Source organism: Prinia subflava, chromosome 3, assembly GCF_021018805.1.
Source record: "Prinia subflava isolate CZ2003 ecotype Zambia chromosome 3, Cam_Psub_1.2, whole genome shotgun sequence".
NCBI lineage: Eukaryota > Metazoa > Chordata > Aves > Passeriformes > Cisticolidae > Prinia > Prinia subflava.
The window spans coordinates 72,068,854-72,089,524 of NC_086249.1; the positions used below are offsets into that span (position 1 = coordinate 72,068,854).

General features: G+C 35.8%; 1 protein-coding gene across 1 annotated transcript in view; it reads right to left on the minus strand.

Annotated features, from left to right (window-relative positions):
- Positions 1-20,671, minus strand: part of NALF1 (NALCN channel auxiliary factor 1) — a 435,874-nt gene that overhangs the window by 178,814 nt on the left and 236,389 nt on the right. The gene's annotated exons all lie outside the window — the stretch shown is intronic.

Here is a 20,671-nt window from a genome sequence, read left to right on the forward strand (position 1 = left end):
GTACATTCTCTGAGATATGTACATAAAATCTTCCTAAATTCTATAGTGCTCTGAGTAATGAAAAATCTAATGTGGTTATGCTCCTTTTTTATGTGCTGTCTTTAAAAAAAATCATTTAACTGTATCATGTCACGAAACAACGGCCAACTGAGAAAATGCGGGAATAAAGGCACCAGATTTTCACAGTTACTTTGTTCTATTTCTGACTGACATTTTGATGGATATTTCTTTGGGTTTGCTACTGGAAGGCAGGTAGGGCATGATTATTCTAATTTTAATGTGTAAGTGGAAAATGAAAAGTCGCATAAAGAAAGAAGTTCTTCATTATTCCTAGTCAAAATCTCATGAACTGACTGAGTCATCAGATTACTTTGCTATTTATCCTACCAGAACAGTTTATTTGGATGTCAGAAAAATCATCTCTAAATCTCAGTCTACATTTTCTTACAGAGAATTGGTTGCACAGTTCTTCCCACCTACTCATACTCTACTGCAAGACTCAAAAAAATCCTAAAACAACACAACAAAAAACCAAACCAAAACAAAACCACAAAAAACCCAAACAAGCAAACACAAACAAACAACCAACAAAAAACACCTATCCCCCCCAAAAAAGCCACCTTCACACTCCAGAAACCTCTGTAATAGCAACACTGTAAATCTGCTAGTGCTTTCCTGTCTCTCGCTTTCTCTCTGGTTAAACACTCGTGTCATCACTAGCATACACCATCTCATCTCTTCGTGAAGACAGCTGCCAAGATCTAAGCTGCTGAGACAGCAATCACTTTAACATAAACCAGTCAAACAAAAACCAAATAAAAAGAGGTTACAGTTTTCTAGGGCTGATCTCCAAGTTCAAATCAGAGAAAAGTACGCATGCACTGGTGTTCAGTCTCAAGAAGAGAATTTAGCAGCAGACAGAAGCTATATGTTATTGACATAAATTGATTTTATTTAAATTTTAGGATCTTCTACAGTACACATTAGCATGTAATAGTCTACCACTTTTTTTTATGAACAGAATGCTAATGTGACAACACACCTACCTTCACTCCTTCATAATTTTCTGCATAAGAATTCTTACAAAGCAGAATAAATGCAACATAGCACTTGAAAATTTCTTGGAGGAGTTATTTGAAACTTATTACACAAATTCCTTGCTTACTCAAAACCAGCACAAGCATATTGATTTCATGGAGGTGCTTTTCATTAGTCAGCTTTCTGTTAGGATACAAAAACACTTTAAACAGCACATTTTCTGGGAAATTTTTGCTTCTTCAGAAAATGTTCTGTTGGTGTTATCCAAGTAATCTCTGCAAAGGACTTTAAGCTATTCTAAAAACTTGGCTAAAAATTTGAAATCAATATATAGAAGACACTAAAATCCAAGGTCTCTTTTCATAAAATATTTCTTGAACCTCACTTTCTTAGCATCCCTGTCAGGTCATTCATTCCCAAGAAGCCCACTCATACCCCTCGAAATATTTTTCTTGAGCCTCTAAATTCTGAAACTGTACAGTTTCCAGGGATCTGTGTGTGCTCAGAATCCTGGTTTTATAATAACTGGTTCATTTAAGAACTAAAAAATAAATATACTGCAATCCTTTTTAATCCCTTTAAAATCTACAGTGGAAGGTAACATAGATTGTGTATATGGCAGAAAGCCATATACACAATCTATTGGACTCTAGTATCAAACAAGAACCTTAGAAGGATTTTTTTGCCTATGAAAACCCTATTCTATAATTAAGAAAATAAAAGCAAAAATAAAGAAGAATATTTGTGTCACTTATATGTGGGAACATACTGTAGTATGCAAAAATGGCTCAGTCCCTTTTACAATCCATTGAAGTTTAAAAACAAAAAGGTGATAAGAGTGTGGTAATACAAATTGTTCTTTGGATACTCCTCTATATGTATCATTCATTTTTCCTGACAATAATGAATCTACAAAGTAGTAACTTAAATGAGTGATATGGATACTCCTAAAAAAAATTCATTTTCATGGATGTACATCTTGTCAGTTGAAAAACCTGATTTCTGTATTTGAATGAAAACAAACCTTAAACCTTGATAAATTTTGTAAACCTTTCATTTTTTTTTTTAGTCAGTCTTGGCTATACACTTAACATCAAAATATTCATGATTTTATGCAATATCCAACATTGCTGATACTGAGTATTAAAGGATTTTCAAATCTATTGCACATATGAATCTTAAAATCAATGAAGAGAAGGTAAATTTATATACGAATAAGATAGCACAGGGGGTTATAAATTCTCCACCATCTGAAGTCTGTATACTAAAGAAAGAGTAATTTCTAAAGCCCTTTCCAACCACAATTACTACCAGAATTCATCATATTTGAAGTAAGCACATGAACGGGGTTGGAATGAAGTGCAAATTATAAACAAATGTGTAAGGATGCCAAAATATTCCTTCCTTCCTTTCATCTCCCCAGAGAGACCTGGAAGGCTGACTGAAGTCACTCCCACTGTTCCAACTAACAGAAGAGGTATCTGAGTGTTAAGTACCTGAATAATAATAAGAAGGAAGAAGGAATGCACTATAGCTTTGCTTTCTCCTTTTTTCTCGTTGTTTTTGTGAATTACCTTGATATTGCATAAACATATTTTTTATTCAATGAGTTGCAAAAGAGCCAGGGGATTCCTCTTCACAGAATTTAATTTGTTTTTGTATCTGTAGTTTTTGGTCTCAGAAATACAATACAGAAAGTCTGAGATACGAGCATGAATACTAGCAGCAACAATGTACCCAAAACATAAACTACTTGGGCATCTTTGTGAAAAAATATCAATTAAACAAGATACTACCAGTAGTTGCCTTATGATGTAGAGTTCCCTTCTGATTATATACTATGCTATAAGAAAAATCGATATATGTTCAGAGTGTGTTTGGATTTTGTTCTCCCAATTATTTCTTCCCCAGCTGTATGATTCTATTTTTGAATTTCTCTGTTTATTGTTCACTCCTGAGTTTCCATACTCGCTAAATACTGCTAACATTCTTTTAGGTGAAAGGTGAGATAAGGTGAGAGTTCCCCTTATAAGAAGTATTGCTCAGCCTTGTCTTGTAACTTACTGGAGTAAATGTTGAAGGAATTTAATAATTACTTAATGCCAGTTTTAATGCTGGCCTACACTATTTTGGAAATATAACCTAAGGATAATTTATCAAATGAAATATTCAGAGGAAGAAGTAATACTTTCTAATCCAGGTTGATAATGTTGTTAGTTTATGATTCTGAAAAAGGTTAATATAATTTACGCCAGACAACAGAGCTTGCTCAGCTTCTTTGATATTACTTTTTGTTTTCAATGATATAACAAAAATTATTAAGTCCACATAATATTCATAAGTCTTCTCACATTAGGGATATAACTACTCAGTAAAATAGAATATAAATGAATATAGCTTTTGTGTCACTTTAATTATATGTTATGTAGAGTCATGAGTGTGATTACTGGAATATAGATTCGAGTGTGGTACCATTACCAAAAAGACTATCACAGTCCTTGGACAGTCCCTTGAACAAGGGAAATATTAATTAAACATGGATCAGATATTTTTTCCATTTAATTTTAGGGTTTCTAAGAACATTTTGCAAATGGTTTAAAAAGAGTAATGAAAAAAAATTGGAGGCAGTTCAGCAACAAGGATCTGGAATGATGAATAGACTGTAAAACATGGCGTTAATACCCATTCAACAAAATTCACCCCAAAATCAGTGTAGTTTATCACATTGTAATTAAGTAGCAAATTAATCACCCCTTATTTATTGCTTAATTCAATCAGATGCAATGCTTGATGGTGAAAGTCAGGTAGATTCTTACAAAGGATTGAAAATACTTTTTTTGAGTCGTGGTAAATTGCTAGAAGTATTTTCAGTGGCTGTTTAATGTTTCTGTTAAAAATAGTTATTGAGGTTTTTGAATTCTTGGGAACTTGTTTTAATCAGTTTGGTTTCCAAGTGCAGGTTCATTAGGTCTGATAGCAGTTGATTGAGGTCCTATGAGCTATGTTTGCATTGGTGACCATACTACTCCTCTGGACTTCTGATTGGTGTCTCTGCAGAAAGAATGTGAAACCAGTTCCCTGAGATGTAATTTTACAACTCTGCTAATGACAAATGACCACAGAAAACTGATGGCTTAGTTTTATGTTCACCCTCATATGCAAGCATGCTCTGCTTGAATGTATGCCTAGATTTGATCATAATTTCTTTAGGGCCTGCCCCTATTTTCCCTTGTCAAGGAGAGCTAATCTAGCCTCATAATTGAATATGCTTGTTACACTACTTATACTGTTAATCTAAACATCCCTAGGCAGAATCTCGGTATCCTCCTGCACTTTTTTGCTTTTAACAAATAAAAAGATACAAAAGTAATTTAAAAATTTATTCAGTTCCAGTTCACTGAATGATAGCTGGTTTTCTTATGTTTACTGACTTGGAAGAATTTTCTATTATATTGTAATAAAGGCAATTACAGTCTCTTTGCATAAGAATCTGGAGGCTGACATCCACAACTGGCAGTTACTGAACGGAGAGAACACAAAATATGCTTGCAGAGAGAGTTAAGTGCTTCTCTTACATGCAGAGCAAAGAGAAAAAGCCAGAAAGAGCATTAAGCAATTTTAATAATGCAAGAACCTCCAGATTTAGAGGCTCAGCTCTGAAAATCTAAAGTGTACAAACTTTTTTTTTTTTTTTTTTGGTAAAATGAAGTATTCCAGAATAACAAAGGTGATTTTCATCAAGCATAGAGTAACAGGCACAAGAAAACTGGGAACCTTGGATCTGACTGAGTTCTGAATAAAAGCATTTACCAGGCAGATTTTTTTTTCAGGGATAAAAGAACTGTCAAATCCAATCAGAAATTGGTGTTTTAAATTGAGGATTGTAGAATGTTATAATTATCTGAAAGAACTGGCAAGCTTGGGCTTGACGAAATTACTGATCAAAAATTATCTCAGAGGTTTTGAAACTTTGTTCTTATTCTGAAATCTTAGAGATTGATTATTTGAAACAATTATTTTTCTGTATCTGTCTCAGTACTTGTTAGACTGCTGTGTTAAATTATTTCCAGATTACTTGCAAATTCTTTTATTGCCACAAAAGGTAAAATCAGGTTTTATGTATATAATCTCAAACCAATCCATCCACAAATTTACGTCTAAAAATTATCCTTTTAATTTACTTTTATTTTTATCTTGTTTTTTTGTCTCATAAATGAATACACAGATATCCCTAATGCAATCAAAATTAGAAATTGTATCTGCTATATTATTTGGGGAAGTAATTTTCTATCTTTTTAACATATTTGCATTCAACAGAACTTGTTAGTTTATTTTTTTTTTTTGGAGGGCAGGGATTCTGCTGTTATGTAAGCATTCTTTCATATATGTTGGCTTTGGAGAAAAGACAGATAAAAAGTACAGTGCTGAAATTGAAGGATTTCTCTCTCCAAGACACTAAAGCTCTGCAGCAGTCAAGCATCATCATCTATTTCAGAGTGAGTATTAGGAAGCTGAACTCTGTCCAAGGCACCCTTGGAGGCCATCACCGAGAGCCCCCTGATATTCAACTTCAGAGCTCTGGAGCTCTGGAAAGCAGATCAGAACTGAATTTCCCACTGCACAACTTCCAGTGGACTCCTTCAATCTTTTTTTCTGCTTCCAGAAACTGCAGAATTCTGTCCTCAGTCTCTTCACATCCTTTTACTTGTAAGTAAAGTCAGTCATTTTCACAAGCACAGAAAATCTGTCTTCTGCATGACAAGGAGAATAGAACATTATGTAAACAAGAAGACAGGCTATACTAGCACCCTCTCAGCTTGGAATACTTCAATACTCAAAAGATAAACACTTGATCTAATCAAAGACTAGTTCTTTTGGAGGTAAGCTTTTATGCCAACAAGGTTTAGGGGCTTTTTGTTTGTTTGTTTTGTTTTTTTTGTGGGTTTTTGTTTGTTTGTTTGTTTGTTTTAAGCTATCACAATTCTCTTTAAAGATTTATGGAAGCACAGGACCTATAAATTAGTTAGTTCCAGCCATCCTGTCATGGATAGGGACACCTTCCAGTAGACCAGGTTGCTCAAAGCCCCATCCAACCTGGCCTTGAACAGTTTCAGGATGGGACATCCAACTTCTCTGGGCAACTTGTTACAGTGCTTCAACATACTCGTGAAGAATTTCTTCTAACAATTTCTAATATAAACCCACTGTCTTTCAACTTAAAGCCATGTTCCCTTGCCTATTATTACACATCCTTGTCAAAAGTCCCTCTGTAGCTCTCTTGTAGACCCTTTTAAAGTGCTGGAAGGCTGCAGTGAGGTTGCCCCAGAGTCTTCTTTTCTCCAGAGTGAGCAACCCCAGCTTTCTCAGCCTGTCTTAATATGAGAGGTGCTCCAGCTCTCTGTTCATCTCTGTTCACCTTTGTGGTCTCCTCTGGACTCACATCAACAGGTCTGTGTCCTTCCTATGTTTCGGGCCCCAGAACTAAACAAGCTGCTCTATGTAGAGCCCATCCATCAAATTCATGTCTCTACAGCTGAAAGACAAGGATGTCATGTTGGACAGTATCAAATGTTTTGCACAAGTCCAGGGAGATGACATCAGTTGCACTTTCCTTATCTACCAATGCTGTAACTCCATCATAGTAGGTGGCCAAATTTTTCAGGAGCTATTTGCCCCTAGTGAAGCCATGTTGGCTGTCACCAACCACCTCATTATTTACCATGTATTCCTGTAGCAGATCCCCACTATAGCATTGCCTGTCCCTGCTCTCCTTTTAATCCTGACCCATACACTCTTGGCTGATTCCTCTTCCATCCACAGATAGAGCTCCTTGCACTTCAGCTGGTCATGGACATGGAGGGCAACATCACACCCTTCCCTATTTTGCCTGTCCTTCCTTGTATCCTTCCATTCTAACAATCTAGTCAGAGGAACAATCTCACCATGTCTCTAAGACATTAATAAGATTAAAGCCCTGCAGGCACGCACCTGTCTAATTTCTGGGTTTTGCTATGAGCTTGCATAGAGGCATTTAAATTCGGGCTCCAGTGAAGCTGACTTAGAGGCTGCAATTCCTTTGTACTGCTCTTCAGGTGATTTTCTGCTGACCTGTGGCTTCTCTCTGCAACCTCTGTGCATCTATTGTGGGCCTTGGCATCCAGCTATTAGGAGCAGAACAGACTGAGGAGTAGACAGATTGCTCCTTCCTTGGCCATTCTAGTTTAAAGTCTTCTCCACCATCTTGGCAAGCCTATGACCAAAGATGTTCCTCTCCTTCTCTGACAGATGGACTCCATCAGCTCCCAGTAGACCACATTTTTCAAAGTGAGTGACACAGTCTAAGTAGAAAAATCCCTGACTGTGGCTCCAAGTCTGTAACCATTTGTTGATTCTGTACATTTCACTGGTCTTTTCAAAGCCTGTTTCTTTGGGAGGACTGAGGAAAAACTAACCTGTGCTCCAAATTCCCTCACTGCTACTCCCAAAGCTCTGTAATCCTTCTTTATACTCAGTCTGCTCGTGCCTGTACTGCTGGTGCCCACATGAGCAGCAGATAACAAGTCAGTGGGCTGAGAGAAAGACGTTTATTGTCAGCCAACAGATCAAATGTCAATGTCTGCTTTTACCTTTCCTCAGCTAGAAAGCGTAGTGGACATTGAACCAGGGGTAAATATTTTTTGAATGTTGAGACACAGACAGCACACAGAGTTACAAGCTTGCACTTAACAGATTTATTTCTGACTGTGGTTACATCAGTTGAGTAAATACAGAAATATTTCAAATATGTGATAAATAACATGTTGTAAATAATTAATACATTTTGCCCAGTGCAAAAATGAGATGTTTCAGTACTAACTGGGAAGTTAAAACTAGTTTCCTAGTTAAAACTAGGTGTTCCTCTGCTCAGGAACGTTAGAGGGGCCATGAAGAAGAACACCCTTGGCTTCAGACACAGGCATCTGGCAGGCTGCCAGGTAGAAGGTGTAAAGCAATATCACCCACACGGTCCAATGACAGAAACAATTCCTCCCACTTTCTAGACTGTGCCTTAGGCTCTGACAGCACAAGATAAACCTTAGTTAAGGGCAAAATTTCAGCAAAATTAATGTAACTTCATGCAGACAAACCCGAGGTGGCCCATCTATGATTTACCTTATGTATGCAATTTAACAGTCTGTTTAGCATCACTCCATAGTGCAGCTCATTTCCTGAATCAAGAACCAGAGTCATGAGACCAGTTACTGATTTCAGTTCCCAGACCTGGAAATCCTAGCAAAACAAGTAATTTGATCTGATTTTCCTTTGTGCCCTGTGTTTCTGTGATTTATCACATAAACTACTCAAACAACACTCTGTAAACTCTGTTAGACACAAGCACAAAGCTATTTTGGTGAAAATAAAAGACAATTGAAAGGAGCAAAGCTATCAGAAATTAGCATGCCTTTTAACAGCAGTATTTTGTCCAAGATTTTATTTGTTCAAGCCTTTTGCTCTACATACTCATTTCTCCTAATCCAAGTTCTAGAAAAATCCAACTGCATGTTTTTCTTTTTTTTTTTTTTTTTTTTAGTCATTAAGTAATAACATCATATCTGATCCTGCAAGGCAGGTGAGTTGAACTCAAGAAGTGTGTGCTTCTCTATAATGACTAAGAAGGGATTTTATAGAATTAGCTCAGATGCAGACATGTATATCATAGGCATGTAATCTTACTTAAGAATTCTTGTGATATTCCTCTGAATGTGTCAGACATGCATAAGGTCCAGGTAAGAAATGCAGAAATGCAACTATTTCTTAACTATCAAAAATACCACCTCTGTGGAGTGTCCCTGGGCTTTGGGTGTAGAAAGAATTCAGGACAGAAATTTTAATTCTAAGTTAAATGCAATGTTTCCTTTTTGTTTTACTTCTAATTTGTGTTGGTAGGTTTTGGTTAAGCTGTTTTGGAGTTATGTATCCCAAAGGTATCTCCTCCCTGTCTCTTTGTCCACCTCTCCTGCCCCTACACTGTCTCTGGAAGCTTTGGTCAGCTGTCCATCTTTCCCCTGACCCTGCCCTATGTTATAGAAAAACCCCTGTCCATCTGTCCTGAGACAAGTCACCTGCTTGTTCCACATCCCGCACCCCCTGGTTTAAAAGTACATGCGGGCTTTGTCTCGTCCTCTTTTCCGTCCCCCCCCCCACTTGGGGAATAAAGGTCTCTGAGAAATCACACCGAAAAGAGCCTTCTCTGGTCCTTGTTCCAAAGCCTAGACACAGCAACACCTGCTGCCATAGCAGAACAGCCTTGTTCTGCTCCGTTACCTGAACCTGCTGGCAGACTTGGGAATAGCTCCTGGCACAGCCGGGACACAGAGCTAGCTGAGGTTCTGCTGGCTGGTGTCACTAAGTGTTCGGCACAGTCAAGAGATGGGTGTTACTCCAGAGAACACAGAGTACAATTTGCATTATTTTGCTGCTGAAGTAGGCTGAAACTTCTGACACAGAAGCTATCATATTTGGATTTTTAGAACCCAGCTTTAAAGTGGTGGTTTGATGGTTTACAGGTACAAACTATAGATAGCTTGGTGGATTACACGGAGAAGTAATGGGCAGAAGAGGAGAAAATGATTCTGCACGAAGCTCAATAGTTCTGCTTGATTTATCTTCCTAGTCAGGCTGAGCTTACAAATTTAGCTTCAAAAAGTCTTTTGCTTCATTCTTAACTTCCTCCATCCCATACTCCCCAATATCATTTTATATCAGGGATGTTCAGATCTGCAAGAGACAATCACTGTATGCAAGTTCAGCACAATATATAACATCCACTTTTTTAACTGCAGAGTAAATGTTCTTTTAGAAAGTCTTAGAAAAACCTTACTCTCACGTGTGTTTCTGCTGTATCTTACTCCAACCCAACCCAAGCCAAACAAAAAAGCTTGTATTTTTTCCTGGCATTTTTTAAAATTTCAAATATTCCTTGATGTTTTTATTATTTATCTTTATAACAGAAAAAAAAAAACAACAAACCAAACCTTACAAGTATTCTGTGTATAATCATCCTCATAGAACAAACACTATAAGTATCTTGATGTATTCTACACAGGGGATTATTTTCATCTTTACTATATTTTTATTTCAGAACAGCTCTAGTGAAATCTCAAACTTTTAATTTGCTAGTTATATAGCTGGCTTTTTTTAATTTTAATATGATAAACTATAATCTTAATTGATATTTTATTTGAACAATCCGCATGATGTAACAAAAAAGTGACTGCAAAAATTATTCCTTAAGCAAATAAAATATTTATTTACTCTCAGAGTTGTATCTTTCTCTTACAGTAATAGCAGGAATCATCATTCCTATTACTGTTTGGTTTTTAATACTCTCAGTAACAATGTAGTGTAGTGTAGAATTTTCCTCAAATCACCCATTAGTAAAATTGCTAATTGATTTGTTCCTTGTCTATATTCTCCACTGAAATTTCTCAGTATTACACAGCTCATTCTAACAATATTAGTCAGGAAAGTCCTGCAAATTAAGAATGATGGCTTTTTTTGAACTTAGTTTACAACACCATGATTAAATGTCAGCCTCATTAGTATAGGAGTATTTTCACTGTTTCAGTTATTGCAGCAGCAGTGAAGATTGATAGGGGAAGCAGATCACTGTAGACAACAACTTAATCTCATCTGTACAATCTGCATAAAAATCAACTGTTCTGGTATAAATGAATGAAGCTATAACAATAATAATTATTGACGGATTCATATAGAGAAACACAAGGACCAAGACAAGTTTGATTCACAAAATGAGTTTTTATGTATGCCATCTGAAAAAAAAAAGTGCATTGTTCTTCTTGCAATTACATTTTAATTTGGAAGTTCTTGAAATATGAAGAGTCACTGAGACATCATGAAGATGAAATCACATTTTCACAGGAACAGCAGAGTCATTCCTATCCTGACATGATGGAGAGATGCTTTTCAAATATTTGTTAGTGGATGAGTACTTGCTATGCAATGGTTGAAGCTTATACAAGAAATCACAATTAGCTGTCATTAGTATTTCATTGCAGCCACTGACTGCAAGTAGTTTTGGACAGGAGCTCCCTCTTCTATACAAAACCCAAACTCTCATAGTAAAAAGGAGGCAAAACTGTAACAGCAGTGAATCTGAAACCAAATAATTTAATTAACACATTTGTGAGCAGATTTAAGGTATTATTTCAAAAGTGGCTAAACTAAATGTGAACTCTGAATTTCTAAGGCATATGCTTGTTTCTGTTCCTTGGTTATTTTAAAACAAACATCATTGTTTTGATCGAGCTAAACACTTCAGCAAAATAAAGAGGTTGTTCCTCTTACAGCATTAAAAGTTATTGTGTATAGAGCTTTGATATTTTGGTTTTTATTATTTTAGGTGCATCTGAATAAATGCATAATGATTCTACAACCATTACTTTTCTAGATTCAATATTTTCGTGGAATGCTCATCAAATGAATTTTAAATTTGCCTCCAAGCTCTGTCTTACTTTTATTTCTCTAATTTGAAGATAGACTTGGTTGCTCTAGCAGTTCAAAATACTGTTGGAGATTCTCAGATTTAGTAAGTTTATCAAATTTGTATGTCAGGAAATCTGGAATGATGATCACAATGAAAATCAGCCATTTTCTTTCAGTAATTTTAGAGCTAAATCTATTTCATGTTTCATATTTATGTCATATTTCATAGTTATTAAATGTCCTATTTTGATTGATCCTTTTTACCTTGTCTCATTGGTATAGTGTCATTTCATTATTCCCTCTAATTCACCAGCTGAATCATATTCAGAATCACATTGGGAGTGCTTGAATCATGCATCGGAAACCTGAAAAAAAATATAGTATCTTTTTATAGCATGTTTTCAAGCTGATTAATCTACTTTGAACAGGATAGGTGCACCCGGAATTTGGGCATACAACAAGCCTGCAAGATAAAATGACCCTAAAGAGCTTTTGGGTTGTGTTTGGTAAAACAAGTAACTCTACTTTAGGGTCTTGGTAGCAAATGAAATTCAATATTATTCAAATATTGAATAGGTTCCAAGGCTACAATGAAGGTAAGATTGTGCCTTCATATTTGTTTATTTTCCATTCCAATGAACTAAGAGCTTTTCTTTATTTCTCACAATGAAATGAGCAAACAGGTACCATGTGAAGGAGAAAAATTTAGGACAGAGAAGGAGATCTTATTTCTTCAGAGCCTTGTTTTAGTTTTTAGAAGAAGAAGAATAAAACTCAATATTCTTTGTTGCACAGAGCATAAAAAGTCATGCACTCATGGTGTTTCATAAAACTGAAGATGTTAATTGTCTGTGATTGAAAGACTTTTATTTTTTAGTATTGTGTACCTATATTTTAATAGGCATGCATTTTGGTAAGAGTTTTTGTTTTTATTGGCTTAGAGAATATTGTAAATAGAATTTTTAAATCTTATATACTATGATTTTTTATCTAAGTTAACTGCTTTCTTCTTCCATATTGAAAACAAAACCTTTTCAAATGGAAAAAGAATGTCCCTTTTCAAGATTTTATTGTGAGCGTTCCTCTTGAGAGTGTTTATGTGGGTAAAAATGCAGTGGCTGTTCCAAAGAACTAGTACATTCATATGCTGGGAGTCAGTTATGTGTTAGTGTTCCCCTACCATATTTCACCTCCAAATGAGAGTTAAAAGGAGAATCTGCCTGCATTTTGCCACAAAAAAGAAAAAAAAAAAGTAAATCGAGCCAAGTATTCACCTTTCTAACCTGGAGGGAAAAAAAAGAAAAAAAAAAAAGAAAAAACAAACAAACAAACAAACAAAAACCCCCCAAAAAACCCCCAAAAACCCCACTAACCTCACCAAAAAAAACCTAACCAAAAAAAAACCCAACACACACACACAAAAAAACCCCAAAACCAAACAAAAAACAAACAAAACCCCAAAAAAAACCCCAAATACAAAACAAACAAACAAAAAAACAAAAACAAAAACCTAAAACAACCCCCAAACCCCCAAACCAAACCAACCCACCCCTCAAACAGCAAATCAACCAACACACACACACACACACACAAAAAGAAAGAAACAAACAAAAACCCCACAAAACCTTTTCTGCAGTGCTTTCCATTAATATTATCCTCCAAATTCAAAATAAAACCCCAACCAAACCCATAAAGAAATGAATACACAGGTCAAGGCTGTTATGTTTAATTTCTCTAGAACTGTGGAAAATAAAGCTAGGGTAACAAAAATTATCAAACTTCATGCTATTTACAACCTGTATCACCTAAAAAAATTGGCACATACAAATTGGTTTTGATAGTGAAATTATACAGCAAAAACTTATACATCCATGAAAGAGAACACAAATCTCAGTCTTAATCTGTTGAAATCCTATATGTTCCCAGAGCACTAAAAAATAAAGAGATCTATAACAATAGAATATAATACTGTAGATTTCTACATTCCTCTTGCATAATACTTCAAAGTAAATTTCTGCAGCTAAACTGCTGCAGAGACATTTAATACATCCTCAAAATACTGAAAGAGGCAAAGAAAATGCATACAATGCTGTCCAGAAATTGGATGTGTCCAAGACTTTGGTCATGATTAGGGTGCCCCACTTCATCACAGGACATTAGACTCCAATGTCCTCATCTGAATAATGTGATTTAAATGAAACTAGAATTACATATGGCTTTTCATCTGTATTGTTCAATTGTTAACTCATGAAAGACCATCACTATAATTAGATGAATTAACTGACCCTGAACCAGTACTACAGGAACCTGTTTGATACTTGACAAAGAAATGGTTTATTTTGTCCTACTGGGCTTTCCTCTCCTACAATTAAACTTATGATACTGGGCTAATGAGGAGACCTGGAAGGGCCCCATTTTCCACATTTCATGTAGCTGAATATAATCTGCCATATAACTTTGCCAGCTCATATGCAGCATTTGGAACAATGTGGATTCCTTTTTTTGGCTTGGCTCATATATAATAGATAGAGATGAAGTTTGTGCCGTGGAGGACACTGAAAGTAGCTGCAGGATGTAGAGCACTAACTGCTGAAAGGCTTTTGGTCAACAAAGCCCAATATAGCAAATGAGGACAATTAGGGGGTTTAGTTCTATTTCAGATAGTTAAAACAAGGAAATTTCAGAAAGCATTCCTGCTCATGATTTAAGGCTATGACAGACCAACAGTCTTGGCGTGTAGTGCTCCCCTTCTGTAATGGTTACTGTCTGAGACTGCAGGCAGGACTAGATGAGATAAATCAATTAAATCCTGTTTTTTTGATTTTTTCAGATATATAAGTAACATAATAAAAAACCTGCCTCTATCTGAATTTTACCTAGTAATGTCTCTTAATAAATGCAATTATATTCCTGAGCCATTTCATCTTCCAACATTAACTTTTATTAGCCTGTATGTAGCCAACAAAAGCATTAATCAAATGTAATTTAAGAAAACTGGGGTCTCTTTCTTAGTATGAGATATAAGTGGAACCCATGACAATTTATTACACAGGATATATAAAAAAATAATATGTTTCCGTGCACATGAGCAATAACCAGCAAGTCACTTCACCATAATAGCTCCATGCTCTTTTCTATTCCACTTGCTTTTGCTCCACAAAGTTTGTGGAGCTCCTTCAAATATCCCTGCGCCAGCTTTTTCCATGTTCTTTAAAACATAACCTAATGTACACATCTTCCTCTTTTTCCCCCTGACTAGAACTAGACCAGCAGCAGTGTCTCTAATGGCTAGGGGAGAGCCTGTTGAGTGTTTTGAGTAGCAGGTGCTGGCTGATCAGAAGGGTGGGATTTTATGTCCTTTTTGACTCATTTTATTTTGGCACAAAAGTCTCTGTAAAGTTCTGAGTGGTGGGCTGCCCACAGACTATTATTGTCTTTGGTGGTCAGGCCAGTCTTCTGCTCATGGAAAGGCAGTCCATAAGTTTATCTAATGAGCTCGCTTGAAAATTTATTTCCTGGATTGCTGTGTAATGACACTGAGTTTGTTAAGAAGCTATCCCTTTGTGGGCTGAGAAGATTTGTATGATGGGAAAGTTTACAATGTACTTCAAAGAAGAGATGCAGCATCAGTGAGCAGTACAAACACAGAACATTCTCAAGGCCAAAATTCCTCTGTGTCAGAGGCAGGTAGAACACTGCCAACTGAGCTATCCTGTCTGTTACAGCATGGAAACACACTCAATAGGTGTTGATAACTTGCACCTGGCCTGACAGTTCATTAGTTCACATTCAGTAATAGAAAATCTATTGCCCATGGCAAAGAAAAATAAATGTTACGTTATAGAAGATCTACAGCCATGGAGCTGGCTTGATTTTATGAACCCTTACTGCCCTGCAGCAAGTGACACGAACTCAGCATGCTGCACTGCATTACCTGAAGTAAGATACTCCTCTATTTGCTGCTCAGGAACACACACAGACCCTTGTAATCTCTTTGAGTCTCTGTTTTCCAGTCAATTGGCACCACTGCTGATATGCATTTTATATAACAAACCGAGGATGTGTTGGAGAAACACATAGCAGGAAAAACCATTATAGTGCTGTTTACAAGCAGGGAAAAGATAAAATCAGTCACCATTTACTTTTGAATCTTTATGTCTAGCACTTCTAAAACCACAAATAAGCTTTCATCTGTATCTGCACCCACCTGTCTCACTATTTGTTCAAATAATACTGATTTTATTTCATTTGCCTCTTCTGCTAGAGTAACACCAACAATACTGGACATTAATTTTTTAGCTAAACTTTTATGCGAACAATTTTTTTTCCCACTGATTCAGCATACTTTCATACAGACAAATTTTGACTTGAATTTTTTCATTATATGAAAAAACACAAATAAAACCATGTACTTTTAGAAAATGCGAAAAATCTAACCTAACATTTCCCTAGTGAAGACATGATCAAATATCTAATACTTTTCTTAACAGACATTTATTGAGAGATTGTGAATTTTTTTTCTTGCTGTGCCTCTATGTGTGCTTGTGAATTTTAACTGTTGAGGATACATAATTATAATGTATTATACGCTGTGTAACACAGACGGTAGACAGAAATGGTAAGCTGTAGTCTAATAAATGTCCTTTAAAAAAAAGATACTACTACAATCTAAACCAAATTTTAACACTTTATTGAGACAAATATGAAGGAAAGTATATATACATATATATCTTGAGATGCGTGTGGGTCTGCTGAAGATATCCAAAAAGCAATATTCTCTTATAAGAGAAATATATATAACAAACACCCACAAGACAAACATGTTTATAAAGACTTTGGACCAGATCACCATAATTTCTGTTTTCCACAAACTCTCCCACCTTACATATCTTCATTTTTAATTACTATACAAATATTTTTCCAAAAATTCTGAAGCATCTCTCTTTTTTATGTGGGGGTTTTTCAGGATGGTACATCAAATAGCATATCAAAACAAAGCTTTTCAAGAACTTTAAGAAATCTACAAACAACATCAACAATAAAAAAAAACTACTATGGAGGATACTAGGGATGGCTATCTGTACTTCATCTTTATGATACATTATTACACTATCTTAGCTATAACATTTTATTAAGTCAGCTCCAGGGTACTCCAGATCTCATATAACTGGGAAATATTTTTTTCTGGAGTGAAGGCAGTCTTTTTCTTAATCATTGAAATTGTCCATAGAGAATGAAATAGCAGATTCTTACCAAACTTGCACTTTTAAAAACAGAGATTAAGAAACCTTACCAAAGAAGCTGTGAAAGCATTTTTATCTTACACCTTAGGCATAAAATTCCAATAGCCTAGACTTTTATCTGAAATTTGTTTATGAGAAATACATAAAATTTCTTGAAAGAAAAAAACTGCTGCTGCATGGATATCTTTCATGGAATATAACTATGAAAATATTTATTTTTTGTCATTGAAGGAGAATTATAAACCACATGGAGCTATACCAGTCTCATCATCAGAATAACAACTTATTTCACTGTCTTTTGCCCACAGATGATTCAGGAAACCCTCTCAGTGACCCAGCCTGCTCAGAAGTCTGGAGCAGAGCTGCTAGTTTTTTACTGGATTGGTTGTTGACCCTGGGGAAAACTGATCCATTTATACATTTCAAATCAAATCAGGATCAAAGCAAATTGTTGATTTACTAATGACCTGTAATTAATCAGCAAACACTATGGTCAAGATCAGGATCAGAAACACAACAAAACGCAAAATATTGGACACGTGTGTACATTGAGGTTTCTAAATTCCATTTATATCTCATTCCAAGAAGCTCCAACCTGACCCACCTGACCCCAGTGAGGTTTCCCCTCGCTGTGCAGGTCAGAAGATCACCCCAGGAGTGGGTCCTGCTTGTGCCCATCGCTTTTGTGGGACAAGTGGGTGTCCTGATCTTTTGTTGCTCTGTGTTGTACTCTACACCCACTGACTCAGGTCCTGGTGAGAAACCACTTCACTCTAGTGGGGTTGCTGACCTGTCACCCCTATAGCAAGGTCTTTTCTGCTGTGTCAGAAATCTCTTTGCAATCCTCTGCTTGCTATTTAATTTTGCTGACAGTTGCCTTCCACTTTAGTGTGATAAGTGAGGGAAAAAGGCCCTTTTGGACAGTTTTGAGTGCTCGCAACCTCTCACAAACACATAGAGCTTATTCCCACTTTCTAATTTTATCATCTGTGGCTGTAGAAGTCTTTTCGTCAAGGGACAGGAATGTGATCACCCCCACGATGTTTGAATCGAAGTCTAAGAGACAAAGGATTGTGAAAGCTGGGAAAATAGAGGTGTATTGAATACAACAGCCCCAACTATCATTCAATAAAAATCTTAAGTCCTTTAACTGCATGCTGTTTGCATCTCTATACTGACACTTTGCAGGGTATCTAAAACCAGCTCTTATGGCAGGAAAAGAGAAGGCAACCTGGAAGGATCTTACCACAAAGGAGAACAACTAATTTGCAAGTCCTCAAAGATCAAGAAAAATCATATAGGCCATAAAGGATAGCAATCGTAGAATGTAGTGATGAAGTTATTAACTTTTGGCTGTCTATCACCTAAAGGGAATGTCAAGCTCCAGGAGCCCAGGAGCTTTCTCCAAGGGTCCCAGCAGAGAATTGATGTACTCCAATAAGGCTGTTACTAACAGACTGCAGGACAACTCTAACATTACTGCATTTCAGAGTAGAAGCCAAAGTAATTCCTGTACTGAGCTGAGAGGACCCAGCTAGTAGGAAAACACTTGGCTAAAATGGGAGAGGCAAGGCAACAGAAGAAATAATCACAGCCAATATGCAACAGAAGCAGGAAATCTGTAGAAAAATTGAAATCACTGCAGGGCACAAAAATCAGGGAGGCTGTTGAAACTGTTGAAACTGTTGAAAGGTGTGACCTGACCAAGGGTTAGGTGAACATAAGAATAGAGGAGCTCTTGAATAATACCTGTGAATAAGGTAAGCAGTGGTTTCCAAGACAAATTTAGAACTAATGCAAGATTCAATAGAGTCTTTGAGTCCTCCTGTCCTCCCTTTTTAATTACCTTCCTCTCTCATCCTTGTTTCCTACCTTTCTCTCAGTATATTTATGGTATTAGCTTAAAATCTTAAGAATTATAGCTCTGGACAATGAGACAATTAGAAAATTGCAGTATCAATAGACCCCATCTAAGGTAAACCTAGGCTGAACCATTCTGAAATTGAAAAATGAAGCCAAAACTAATAAAAAAATGTACTTTTTAATTGCTTGCATGTGAACCTAATATGTCTGTTGGCTGGTTAAGCAAGAAACAGACTTTGTCTTCTACATAAGGTGACTTCTGATCTACATTCACCTACAGATTTAAACTAACTTATACAAGTGTCTTAAACTAACTTATAAAAACTAACTTAGACTAGTGTCTACAAGTTCTTCTAATTTGAGTTGAAGGATCCAGTCGCTTTTCTGTTGCCAGTAACTTGAGCAAATTGTCTTAGAGGATCAGATCCTCTCAGTTTGTACTCACTTTGTTACATGAATCTTCACTAGAATTCTAGCTTTTCATATTGGAAAATAAGTATTTTTGACATATAAAAAGGCTCAGAGTTCATTAAGAAAAATCTAGAAAATATTTGATAAATATAGGCTTCTATATGTCAGAAACACTTCCTAAGGAATTTCTTCTGATAGATTTATAGACCAGCTTGGTAGGGAGTTATTTATTGGAGAAAATGAGAACAAGTATTGACTAGCCTACTTTAAAACTGATCACACATTTCAGGTCCTCAGAGACTGACAACAGGCATAAATAGGACAGAAATTACCTCTTCTCTGAAATTTTCCTGCTAATTCATATGACACAGTGACTTTAACTTTCACCAATAGGAACAATAATTAAAGTAATATCAATGTCATTATTAAATTTTGTCATAATAATTATTGTTTTTCCTTTATCGTTGTTGGGGAATACTGACAGTTTGAACTAGTGAAATGGGAAAAATTTAAAAAGAACTGGCATTTTAATGAAACCACTTACAGCTATAAATCTAGTGCTCTTATGCTTTATACAATAAGTACAAGTACCCAATATACTGTGATACTTAAGGGTCTGTCATAATTTCCATTGTAAACTCAGTTTTTCAAGGATTAAAAGTCAGCTGTGAAAACTTTCTTCTTCCTAAGATTTGTCATTGAAGATTCATCTTATGAATGGATTTCTTTAGTGTCAGATATCTTGTGCATCCTGATAGCCCCATATCAACTTCAAACATAGTGTTTGAAGCCTAATAAGGAAAAAAAACTTGAAAAATTTTATTTCATCCTCTAAATTGTTTTTTGAGTATGTTTCTGAGGAATGCAAGCAGGAAGACTGAGAATCAATCATACTGTGTTACTGTAGCAGCATCTAATAACTTGGGAAATAGACCCATACATGAGAACATAGTTTGGACTACTTGATTTTAACCAAGGTCTTAGTATTTTTCCTTTGGATTATTCTTTCTCTCTTATATTTCTCTTTCTTCTCTTCTGCTGTCTCATCCAGATCATCAGAATCACAAAGGATCCAGAAGCAGAAACAACACTAGGTTTTACATATCCTGAATTCGGCATTCAAGTTTTAGGCATCAAAGTTTAAGATAAGGCTCCACATTTGTCAGAGGGAAGACTCAACACAAGAAAAAATTCTTTAAAGATTCATATTTAGGACAGGTTACTGAAACTAACTTATTCAAATGTGCTGTTCTAAACAGGGTCAAAATAAAACAAGGACTGTATTCTGAGCATTTTAGCGCTACTTTTCAATTATTTGAAAATAGTAAATTATAAAAAAACTCAGTTTATATGTTATGCACAAATTTAGAACTCAGAAATTTACTTTTTTTTTTTTTTTTACTTGCCATCTCTTGGAAGCATTCAGCAATCATATTTTATGGAATATTTTTTTTTAAAAAATGCATCAAGCCAGCAGTTTTGTGATGCTGATTTCTGTGCTGTATAAAATGATATGAATTATATGAAAAATTCTTTATCAAATTGATGTTGTCAGCAAATGTTTACTGTTTTGCCTAAAGTGCAATTTTCAAAGAAATTAACTTTTTCCTGAAAAGTCAGGAAAAGTTTGG